Source organism: Athene cunicularia, assembly GCF_003259725.1.
Source record: "Athene cunicularia isolate RWA chromosome 13 unlocalized genomic scaffold, athCun1 chr13_part1, whole genome shotgun sequence".
In the NCBI taxonomy this organism is placed as follows: domain Eukaryota; kingdom Metazoa; phylum Chordata; class Aves; order Strigiformes; family Strigidae; genus Athene; species Athene cunicularia.
The window spans coordinates 6,116,440-6,129,057 of record NW_020799117.1 but is presented as its reverse complement, the minus strand read 5'-3'; positions in this window follow the sequence as shown (position 1 = coordinate 6,129,057).

Here is a 12,618-nt window from a genome sequence, read left to right as displayed (position 1 = left end):
GGGGAGGGTCGGGGGGCCGCGGGGTGACGGGTGCGCTGCCGTGCTGGTCGGTTTTCACTTCGCGTTCATGGTGAACCCCTTCGTGGGCGATGGGAACCCCACGGGTGGAGAGACGGTGATGCCAGCACCGGGGGGGACCTTCGGGTGCTGGGGGAGGGCTGTCCGGGCAAACCGGAGGCGAGGGGAGGTCCGAGCAGCCCTGCCCTCGCCGCACCGCACCCGGCTCGCGGTGCCGAGTCCCGTAACTTAAGCGCACGTGGGACGGGTGCGAGGGCCGCCGGCCCCGGCGCTCCCACCTCGGTGCTGCCTTTGCACCGAGCAGGTGCCTGCAGAGCCGGGGTGCAGGGGTGCAGGGCCCCGTCCCGGCCAGGCTGCGGGGGAATCCCGCGCAGGTATCGCAGAGGTGCTCGTCGCTGGTTTTTCCTGACAGCAGAATAGTTGCTTTTCCCTGTCTTGTCGCTCACTGAAGCAGCGATCTGGATTTATCCTGGCCTGAAGGACGATTCTGGTAGTTGCTTCTGAATTGTGTGTCTGTCTCGTCTGTGGGTGTGCAGTGGCTCACGCCCGTGCTGGTCACTCAGCTCTTGCAGCTCCTGCAGTTTTAGAGGTCATTAAAGGTGGGTGCTCTGCCCGTCCAGCCCTTGACGCTCTCTTCCCACTCTACAGGTGAGAACTGAGCATAAGATGTGACTCGATGGCTTTGAGCCCCCCCGCCCCTGCACACCACGCACAGTCGCAAGATGCAGCTCGTACGTGGTGCGAGGCCGGGGTCAGGGTGGAGGCAGCACCGGGGGGGACCATTTTTTGGCCCTGATGGGCAGGATGACATGAGCTCGTGTGCGTGCCTGCCCACCCAGCCCCTTCCCTGGCAGCAGGGCAGGAGCGCCTGGGATGTCCCATCTTCTCCTGGCTGCTGCAGCTGCTTGGGCTCCTCTGCCTCGTTCATCAGCTGAAGGGCTCTCCTGGCACGCTGCTAACGTGGTTTAAATCCCACCAGAGCTGCCTCCCCGCAGAGGTTTGGGTGATGGGTGTTTGTAACGCAGGGGTACTGCCAGTGGATCGCTTGGCTTCAGCAGGTGGGATTTTTAGCTGAACAAAATGTTTGCACAACCAGGTGCTGTTGTATGTGCCTTCAGCCAGAAATGCTAGACCATGGTAAGTCGTGGAGGGGCAGAGGAGCACTCTGACAGCTGCTTTCTTGTGGTTACCTCTGAGCAGTTGCTTTGCTTGCGGCTCCCTCCCATAAATGAAGTGAAACCAGCGTGTGGTGCTGCACGGGCTGTGAGCAGTCGCTCCTGGCTTCTGAAGCAGGGTGGCCAGCCCCGCTAGGGAGTCTGGGCTGTTCGAACTGTGTTGTTCTTTGACTCACTTTTATTTTTTAACAAGTAGCTTTTCCCCGTTGCTCATTCAAGTGCCAAAGTAACAACCTTGGGTACCGCTGTCCCTGGCCTTCTTGGTAGGACCTGCCCTGGGATACGCGTTTTCCTCTGACAGCAACAGATTGGCGCTGGCAGACAGCAATCACCGCAACAGGTCACAAATAACGTGGGTCAGGCTGTGTCAGCACAGCAGGTTTCCGGCTATTATGGTCATTTACGTATCAGGCCGTTACTCGGTACAGAGCTGGAGAAGACCTTGAGAGGTCACTCAGTCCATCTCCTGCCCCTCCGCAGGATCAGTGATAACCAGCCCCTTCCTGACAGATGTTTATCATATTCATTCTTAAAAACCTCCGATGACGGTGGTGCCTAAGCTCCCTGGACAGTCTGTTTGACATTTAGCAGCCCTGCTATTAGATTTTTTTTCTTATGATTGGAACAGAAATGTCTTTTCCTTCAGCTTGGTTTTGTGATTACTCTTCCCTTTTATTGGGCACAGGTAGAAAAATCTCCTTCCTTCTTTCTTTGCAGGAGTGTGTTAGATATTTGGAAGTTGCTAACATGTCTCCCCTTAATCCCTGCTAATACAGGTTAAACCACACTGGTTTCTTTGAATCTTTTTTGCTTATGTATTCTTGGTCTGCAGTTGCTCTTGTTACTCTCTTCTGGACCATCATCTGTTGTAAAGAGTGATGCTTAACCTGTGATACAGGATTGAAGTCGCTGCCTTATTTTTGCTCAGAAGAACACAGGATTACTTCAGGTCTTTTACATACAATGATCCTGTTTATACATCCCAGTGTGTTTGCTTTTTACTTTTGCCACAGATGGCTTGTTTTTAATTTTTTTTTTATCCCATTGACCCTTCAGCCACTCTTCTCCAGAACTATTTCCTGCTTTTCAATCCTCATCTTGTATTTGCCTGGCTAATTATTCTTACCAAATTACATTACCTGACGCTTGTCCTTGCTGAACTGCGTCCTTTTTTTTTTTTTTTCAGACTGCTTCTTCTAAAGTGTCAGGATTGTTTTGAATTCTGATCTTGTCCTCCTGCCTGTTTGCAGTCCTGCTCAGCTTGGTGTAGCCTTCAGAGCCAATCAGCATGTTTTCTCTGCCACTGGCCGAGCTGTGGATGAAAGCACCACACGATATCAGATCTGGGATGGGTTCTCCTGGAACCTGCTTTGGTAAGGTCCTCCCAGTCTGTGCTCAGAGACCAACAACCAGGTCACCGGTGCTCTCCTCAGCTGTGATGGCTCAGTCCAGCCCTTGTGTCCCTAGTTCTGTTAGGGGCTTGTTCCGTGAGACACTGTCAGAGGTGTCTCTGAAATCTTTGTTTCTTCTCCCTTTCCTACAAGTCCTGGCACCCTGTTGCAGAAAGAAATATGATAGATTTGATGTGCTTTGTTCCTGATAAACAGAGGTTAGCTCTCGCTCAAATTCTCCTTGTCTTCTAAGCCTTCAACTGAAGTTAAGGTGATTATTCTATAATTTCCTGCATCTTCCTTATCCCCATCCCCTTATTTTTCAAAGTCAGGCTTCACGTTTGCCAGTCCTCTGTAACATCAGCCATCCTCCCTGAGTGACTGGAGGCAATTCCCAGTGATCCTGAGCTGCTCATGTTGTTGCGTTCTCAGGAAGGCTGGCAAGGTATCTGCATTGCCTTTGATGGGGAATAAAATCATATTAAAAGACATGTAAAGCATCGCAGAGCCTGCTTGCCTTCCCACTCTGTATTGGGAGGACAAAACAATTAGTTGGAAGAAAATAAACCAGGTCAAAATAGCTCTAGAGCTGCTTTTCTGTGACCGATGCAGGGTTTGTTTACCCGCTCATGGTGCTTTGCTGTGCTGTGGTTATTAGTGAAGTTTTGACCTCATGATCTGCAAAAACAGATGCTGTCTCTTTCCAATTATAAACAAGGTTTGAAATAGTCTGCAGGAGTAGGAAGAGAAGGGCAGCCTCAAACAGCACAACCAGTCACCCAGTCAGCCAATGTCCAGCATCGTGGGGTGGTTTGGAGGTGGACCATGTGCTGTGAATCATGGTGGTGGGTGTCTTGGCCAAGTTTTAATGTTCTCTCTTTGCCGATTTTAGGCTGAAGTATGGTTAAACTTGCAAAAAACAACAGCTGCCTTGGAAGAAGCTCTTCCGTAACCTGTTGTCATCAGGTGGACTGCAGGGTTTAACTGTGGAGGGTGACCTGCAGTCAGAGGATCGAGCCTTCGGGAAGGCACAGGCAGGCTCGGGCATTAGTGTGCCCGGCTTGGGGGTTACAGGGGGTGTTTTACTGAGGACTCAGTAAAACTAAGCTTTCATGATTTTAGATAAGTCACAGATGCAGATGGGACAAAGGTGAACAAATTTAACCTACCTGCAGTTAAATTGTTGTGATTTTTTTTTTATCTTTCAACAAGGAAAACTTCAGTTCTCATCCATAACGTTTGTTCTTACCTTGACTGACCGACCAGCCACGCGCTCTCTGTCCAGCTCTTCTCTTTGCCCCTGGCAGCTTATTCCAGAGCCATAAATACTGCAGTTTTTAAGGGTTTTGGTTGTATGTTATTTTTTAATTGAATAGGAAATTCTAAACATTGTGTGAACCTATTAGGAGACTCCTGACATGCTGCCCCTTGGAAATGCTGTGTTTTGAGGTTGGGATTCCACCTCCAGGGTGTGGCTGCATAGCTCAGGGTGGACTCTCTACCCACGCTGCCTGTGCAGGCTTCCCCCAGCAAGTTTTTTTCTCCTTCAAATTTTAATAATTTATAGTTACCCGGTACCAGCCAGCTCCAGGTTTCCATTGCAAAACCACAACTGCAGGCACCCCCAAACCTGTAGATGTGCCTGCAGAGTGGGGTTGCCCTTTGAATAGATGCTTCACACCCCTCAGGTGAGTTTTGACTGTGCAGTGTTTTGGGTGCTGTGGGAACTGTTCCTCCCACGGGTGTTTTGAAAACCCTTCAGAATAGGTGTGCACAGCTCCTCGAAGGGCTCACCACTCGCATCCTGGGTGGGTATCTCGGTGCAGGGCTGAGCACGGGGTCTCTCTCTTTGGCTTGTGATGTGGGGAGCGGGATGCTGGGGTGTGGGTGATTGTGGGGCACCAGCTGCAGCATGGATGTTGCTCCGGTGCCTGTTGCAACGGGGCCCGCAGCATGTCCGTAAAGAAATATTGCTTGTTCGGTGCCACGCACGGCGGGATGCTCCGCTCGCTCGGGGTGTCCTTTGTGGGAAGCAGACTGTCCCGGAGGGCCGTTCCTCTGAGCATGTTTACAAAGTCGTCTTATATAATGCATAAAAGCCGTGAACGCTAATCCGCTCTAGAAGCGGCAGAGTCAAAGCTTGTGATAGTGCTAAATACAAGCTGTATCTTGAGGCATGCAGGGTTTCCCACTGCTTTTTCATTTCTGTTACCTGCACCAGTTTGACTTCAGGTTTTTGTAGTTTCTTTGAGGTCTTGGGCACAGGCTGCAGCCGGATGAGTGTGAGTGAAAGCTCTGGTCTGAGCTGGGCTTATTTCACTGCAACCCTTGGAAGCATTTACCAGGAGGGGAGATGCCAGCAGCAGACCCAGCGTGTGCTTCTGATGGCTGAGGAGGTGCAGGCAGGGGCCTGCTTGAGGAACCCTCGTGTTTAGCAGCCTATCATTGCATGGCATGGTGAATAAAAAGATGTGTAGGAGCATTTCTGAGAGGCTTTACTTGGCCTCTGGTGCTCAGCAAACGTTGTGTGGAATTGGTGGCTGGAATGCAGCTGCATTTGTAAAATTGTCCGGCATATGATTTGACCAAACTCATCCAAAGTGTGAGGGACACCATACAATCGATATGCATTTATCAAAATAAATCTTGCATTGTCTGGAGTCACCTGTATTTCTGTTTTTATTTCTTTGCTGGTTTTGTTAGGTCTTTAGGCTGGGCTCTTGACTTGGACTGCATGTAAACTTGTCCGTGTCCCATTGCTGCTCCAGCAATAAGAGTTGCAGGTGCGTGATGGAACTGAAGTTACTGGAAGTAGAGACTTAGTTTCAGGTCCCTGCCATGAGGTATCCCACCCAGTCTTGGGAAAGTCAGTCGGCTGGTTTCTTGTCTCAGTTCCCATCTGCTCTCTGGGGATGGTGATACCTCTTGTCATGGGTTTGGACCACACAGTCACGCTTCCGTGACAGCAGGGTCTGTGTCAGTGCGTAGGAGAGGAGCAGGCAGAGGAGGTTAACACACACAGACCCAAATACATCAAGTACTTATCTTGGTTTGCTTCTGTTACAGAACAAAACTGTTTATAATTTGTGATTCCCTTTGATTCATCCAAAACAAATCATTGATTTGTGCTTATATCCTGAATGTTCATTGATTATTCACTTAGTGTTTAATGTAAAACACATCTGTAGCTGGCTAGTTTAAGTGAAGCTGCCAGTCATCTCCAGAAAGCTTTGAAGCTTGCTAAGTGATGGAGAAATTGCTTTAGTGATAGATTGGGCAAGGCTGCTAGCAGGCTACTGCAGGTAAACTTGGCTTATCTGCAGTTCTCCCTGTTCACAAAACCCAAACCACTTCCCAAAGTACCAGTTTCTCAGTTCATGATATAAGGAAACACAAATACCTATCCTGGGGTGCCTGGCTCGGCACAGGCGTCTACAGCCACCCGGCTCTTTGCAGGAAACCTTGGCAGAGGTAGGGCTGAGCCACCTGCCCAAAAGTATTTGGAGATAAAGCTTTTGTGTTCCACATGAAGATTTTCCATATCATTATCGTGCCAATTCCAATGTTGATGGTTTGTTTTTCACGAGACAAAGCCCAAGAGATCAGCCGGGCTTGGTGGGTGAAGAGGGCTGCCGTGGCAGCAGAAGTCACTGGTCAAATTAAAGGATTATGGAAACTATTAAAATAAACAAAGGGCTTCAGCGGGGGCTGGCAGGTTAATGCTGTTAGGAGGAGAGGCTTTTCGGGGAGTGCTGATTAAGCATCTGCTTAACAGCTTCCTGATTCAGGGAGAGGATTGTTGTCTTTGATGGAGAAAAATGCATTTTTTCTGCCTTTTTTTATTTGAATTGGAGTGTGGGGGGCTTTTTATTCAGCGATGTCCTTGGGTTTGTTTTTGAGCTCACATCAGGCTTCTCTTGCAAAGCGAGAAAATCTGGGAGGGGCAGATTTCTGGTTTAAATCATCTCTTTCAGTGTTAATTGTGGCACTGGCTGCTGCTGCTTCTGTTTCTGTCCCGGTGTCAAGTCACATTTGAGTCTCCAGGATCCGTGCATTAGCATGGACACGTCTCTGATGCACAGAGACAGCTCTGTAACTCCATCGTCACTCCTGCCTGCCCCTGCCTTGGCGTGACTCCCCTAATATTTAAATATTCCTGCCCTCTTGTGCTACATACAGGACGAATACTTACCAAAAGGTTAATCTGTATTTTGAAGTGACTAGGCCCTAGTTTCTGCAAGATGTTTTCATTTCTGCTTGTATTAAAGTGGACAGCAGTAGTATTAAAATGCAAATAGTTAGGCTTTAAAGAAGGTTGTGTGCAAAAATTAATCTCTACCTGTCTTTTATTTTCATTATGAGTTTTGTTGAGTTTCAGTGTCCCTTTATTTGTAAATACCATTGTCACACTGGTGGTTTAGGACTTGTTAGGGGAATGGATGCTGAACTGGGGAAACAGCACAGTGTTGGCTTGTGTCAGTGCTGCTACCTGGTCCACAGCTATTCCCCAGTGACGTTTTTAGACCATCCTGATCACATTTTCAAGACTGTCTTATAGAACATAGGTGTTTCTTCTCTCCCTGTGATGACAAGAACGTTCTGGAAATAAGGTTTAACCTGGAAGACCCTTTTTTGTCACTCAGTGCATGTACATGGGCAGCAATAAATCCTCTATTTATTGTCACTGCTCCGAGGAATTTCATGGCTTACATAGGAGGCCTATGGTACCAAAAAAGTTGTGTAGCCTTCAAAAGCCCTTGTAAATAATCAAAGAAACACTTCCAATACTGAGATATGAGCTACTTAAGATACATGTAATAGCACTGCATGTTTGTATAGCCTGTTCTATTGAAAACGTGGTAGCAGCACTAACCCTGCCCAACAAATTCACACAGAAGAAGCTGGAGAAGTTTTCTGAGTGAGGACTAAATTGCTGTATTCTGCCTCAAAAGACGGGCAGTTAGGGGAGCAGGACTGCTGTGCGGTGTCCCCATCCTGGATGTGAAAAAGAAGAACAATATTTGACTTCATGGGTTGCCCGGGGGATGGATGGACCTGGACGGTGTTGGACTCTCTGAGACTCAGCGACTGCCATAGACAAGTACCTGTCAAATTAATTATTCAGTTAATGCTGGCAAAAGCAGTATGGCACTCTTCCCCTCCCTCCTTTCTGTGCCCAGACTGTGATCTTTTGCATTTGTTTGATCTTGCCTTTCGTGTTTTAACTATTCCTTTTTTGTGCCATGTCTCATTGTGCTCTCTCTGGAGCTGGCTTTGATATCTTTTCTCTTTGTCTTCCATTTCCCTCAGTTTCCTCCCTTCCTTTGATGTTGCAGAAAATGACCAGAATGGACATCTTCCCACACCTCTCCCCCTCTCTAAATCTTGTCCAGTTCAAGTAACCCACCAGATGAGGAACTTTACCAGATGCTTACCTAGTAACGTGGCTTTGTTAACTCCAAGCAATGAGTTTGGGTAGAGGCTGGTAGAGGCTGAGCTGCCCGGGGAGGAGGTTGTGCTGGTCCTTGCACCGCGTGTCAGGGGCCGATGAACCACGTGCTGGGTCCCAGCAGAGACGGCGAGGCAGGACACGGACCCCAGGACAAACCCTCCCAGTTCCAGAGCGGGGACGTGCCGTGGGGATGTTCATCCCGCGCCTCATGGATGGAGCTTAAACTAAATTACAGGCGTGTTTAAAAGCAGATTAATTTGCCAACTTCGAGCAGCAAGAAGTGTTTAGAAAAAAAAAAAAAATTGGAAATGCGAATTCTAGCTGAGCACAAACTTTGTCATTCGATGGGTCAAATTCTCTGCTGTCTTGTGCCAGCGAATCTGCATGAAACGTGTATTTTGTCTGAGCTAAGGAGCTGACCTGGGTGGGGGAGGTAAGTACCCAGAATGGTGGATGAGCATAATTAGGGCATGGATTGTGGGTTGGCTCCATATAGATCAGTTTGTGTTTCATTAATGTCTGGTTCCACCCTGTCTGTCTGTTTTATTAGATTAATTTATTACTTTCTGAAAGTGCCTCTCCAGTGAGCTAAAATATCTATTTACTGGAAGTATTTGGTTACCATGAGAAAGTGTATTTGGCTTGTTTGGCAAATATTAACTACTTTCTTCTGTTTCCTTTGTGATTTATTTGTCTACTTATCTTGGGTATTGATTGCTGAAGGCCTTGGTAATTATTTGTTGATTTTGCAAATAGTGATTTTAAAGGCTTGGATTACTTTTGTAATATTAATCATTACCTTGGTGTATTTGCCTCAAAGGGTGGGACCTCTCCGATGGCTGCAGTTGCAATGTGGACATTTACTGTCTGAAACTATGCCGCCGTCTTAAAATAACAAAATCGTTACTGGCATTTTGTTCCTGAAACAGCAGATATTTGCAGAGACACAAACCTGGCTGTCACAATTAGCTCACAAATTTGCTGTTGCTGTTGGTGGGAGAAGTGGCCGGATTCTGGAGTCAAATAGAAAGATAATTTTATTTACTTTCTGCTGTTTCACTCTTTCCAAATTAATTTCATGCTATCTTGGTCTCAACTCTGGTGCAGGGTTGGAGGGGAGGCGGGCGGCCCCTCTCCAGTGGCGGCACAGCAGCGATGCAGCTTTGCTTTGTGGGAGAGAAGCGATGCTCTGAGAGGGTCTTACGCTTGCAAGTAAGTGTGCTGCCGTACAGCGGCACATCTTGCTTTGGGGGAAGGTGAGAAATTGGAAAGTCTCTGCTGGGAGCTGAGTAATTGGCACCTGCTATTATTGTGTCCCTCCTCCCCCTTTTAATAACTTGTTTATAAAGATAACTCTCCTACAGATCTCATTACACAGCAGTAAAGCATGCTTTTTTTAAAAATACACTCATTCCTATTCCTGTCAGGTCTGAATACCTACCTCCTTATGTTTCTGAAAGGAGGAGAGAGAGTTTTTGTGTCGTCCAGGCATCTTTACTCGCTGCTGGGCAGACTCGGAGATGCCCATGGGGAGATGAGCTGTGTCCTCACCATACCTGGAAGGAGATGTAATTCTTTCATTAATACAAAACCTGGCAAGCGGTTAGAGTGGCTGGGAGGGGAATTTTGTCTTCTTGTTGTTTTAGGCCTTGAAGCAAGGGATTGTGTTGGCTGTTTGACTGATGTTGGCTTTATCTCCGTCGGAGCTTGCATAGTGCCATATATTACTAGAGAGCGCGAAACACGACATTTAGCATACGCCCCTGGGATCTCTAGCACAGCGAATCCCACTTCTTCCTCTTGCATCAAACGATTTGTTTAATTGGTTTTAACAGTTTTGTCCTTGTTCCTTTATTAGTGGAGCGTGGCGCAAAAGGAAGCTGGGAGCATTTCTGGATCCTGTCCTGGGTAATTTGATGACTAAGTCTCGTTGAGCTTCATCTCTGTGCAGGTGCACTGGTGCATCTCCTGCAGGGGATGCGGTGGGAAGAGCATCTCCTCCTCCTCCTCCTCCTCCCAAACACATGCACATGGGGAAGGAAGAGGAGGAGAGGGCAAAATCATGTCCGTGACAATTGTTCTCTGATTCTTTTCATTGCCTTTAAAGAATGAAAATCATAAAAGGAACCTCAGAAAAGAGGGCATTGCAGCAAGCCCTGGCAGGGATGTAATCTCTTTTCTTCATACTAAGGTATAAAGATAATTCCAGTCGGGATTGAAACAGCGGATGGCAAATAATTCTTGAACAATCCGCTTATGGTGTTCCAGGATGCGAATGAAAACCACTAATGGGATAAAGAAGGATCTAGATAATTATCTCGGCTGCATTAAATCCTGTCCTTTCAGGAGAGTACTCTTGTGTGGACACTAATTTCATGTGTACGAAATGCTAAAGCTGACTAGACATTTTCAGAAGTTAGCTGCTTCCAAAATAGCCATCACTGCTTGGTGTTCATCTACCTTTTATCTACCTGGTTGGTCTTAATAAATCTGATTTCTGCTCTGTGCTATCCTGTTCCCTTTTTTTCCTCCTCCCTGCAGCAGGTTAAAGCTGCGACACACATTCTCTCCAGGGCGGATTTGAAACCTCCTTCATCCTTTTTTCATTTGGTCTGCTGTTTTGGGAGACTTCCTGGGGTTTTTTTCCGTTTTACAGCTGGCAGTGCTGTTGTTTTAAGTCTGACGGAAGCGCTGTTTGCAGTATTAAGGTATGCAAGATATTTTTTAATTTGATCCATTTTTTTCCCTCAGCAAGAGCTCTGCCTTGCAGTGCGGAGGACGGCATTGTGCTCCAAAACAAACCCAGTTGTACAGTCAGTTAATGAGGCTCTTGTTGTAGGCTCTTTGCTGCCTTTGTGTTTGAACCTAATGGATGCCCTGTGGATGAAGTGGAGGATGGCAGGAAGAGAAAGGAACAGATTTGTATTGACAGCAACCATGACATTTGGATGGGGTCGGATCAGTTAACAGCATTCAAAGATCTGTGTTACGGGATCTCTGTTCTCTACAACCCTGTGGTCAGAGGAAATCTGCTGTTTGGAGGTATGGGCAACAGAAATGCACTTCTTAGAAGTGGCTGATTCTTCGTTATCCCCCATCAGCTGCAGGCAGCTGCATTTGCCAGCTGTCAGAGAGTCGTTTCTCTCCAGCCTCACGCTAAGCCAACCGAGGCATGCCTGAGCTGCCTGCCGCATCCTTCGGTGAGCCAGGCTGTGCATCAGACAAGGGAGCCAGGTCTGGGGACTTCAGCTGAGACGGCTGCCCCGAGCCATCCTCCAGCTGGAAGAGGTGGATGGGCAGTCAGCATCATCCCTTTACACGCTGGAGGACAGATGATGTGCATGGCTGTCTTGCTGGGGAAAGACTCCATCATTCACCACGTGGAGAGTGCCCAAATGTAGTTTCTTAGTGGTAGACCCTCCTGAATCAACAAGGTTCCCATCTTTTCTTGCTGGCATGGCAGTATAGTTAAGGTTCAGATGTATTTTGGAAGTACAGAAGGGCTTCCTTGCTTTGAGTGAGAAGTCAAACAAGAAATGCTGTCCTGTCCAAGGTGGGCTTGCGTTTCCAACCCTTCATGTGGCACAGAGACGTTACAAAGGCTGATCTCGTGCTGAAATCCAAGGAGCTGGTATGTCTGGTGTTGCTGTGGACTGGAAGTTGCTCTTGACACCAGGTTCACCATTCACACCACCATGAGCTCTCACTTGCCTGTCCCAACTGGAGGATGACCTCAGAGGCATATGAAGCACAGCCTTCCGATACCAGGCTTGGATTTGGGACAGGTAGCCTGCAGGAGGGTCTGATAGGAAATTAGGCACATCCAGAGAAGGCACTTGCCTAGTAGGGCTGTGTGTAAAGAGGGTATGTGGGATCCTTGCTGCCTCTGGAAGGCTCTTTTAGGAAATGAATTACATTTAAGAAATGTGGTCACCTTCCATCTTGGTGACATGCTGCTTGTACAGCAGCTCTTAAACTGAATTGCTCACATAGAAGAGTCAGTACCAAGGTTTCTTTGCCGTCTGCTCACAGTTACTAGCCCTGTGGCTCAAGGAATGTAACTGAAATTTAACAGTGGTGCCTGGTGCAGGCTTTTGCCCTAAAACTGCTGACATTCTGCAAGAGGATTCTGGTGAGATCTGGCATTTGACACCTAAAAATTGATCGATTACTGTGTAAGGCAAGATATCCATCTTATCTCTGAGAACACCAGCCCTCCTACATGCTCTTGACTTCCACAAAGATCTTAATGGGGATTTTTACTTGGTTCTTGGTATCACTGCATGCCCTTTGAATGAACTGCTTGCTAAGAAATCTCATTACTTGCTCCTCATTAAAGGTGTCTGGTTAGCTGAGTTGCTAGTTGAAGTCTCCTTTCCTCAACACTGTGCTGTGATGAAGTGGTACCTGGAGCTGTTGTGCCAAGTATTACCTCCATAGAGCACAATAAACTACCTCCTGCTTGTGTGACTTGCACCCAGAGAGAAACTAATGGCTTTTTTCTGGATGTCTGCAGAGCTCTCTGTGTGTGCATCGTTTGAGTTGCTCATCCGTTGTTCCAGAGTGCTGGTCAAATATTCTT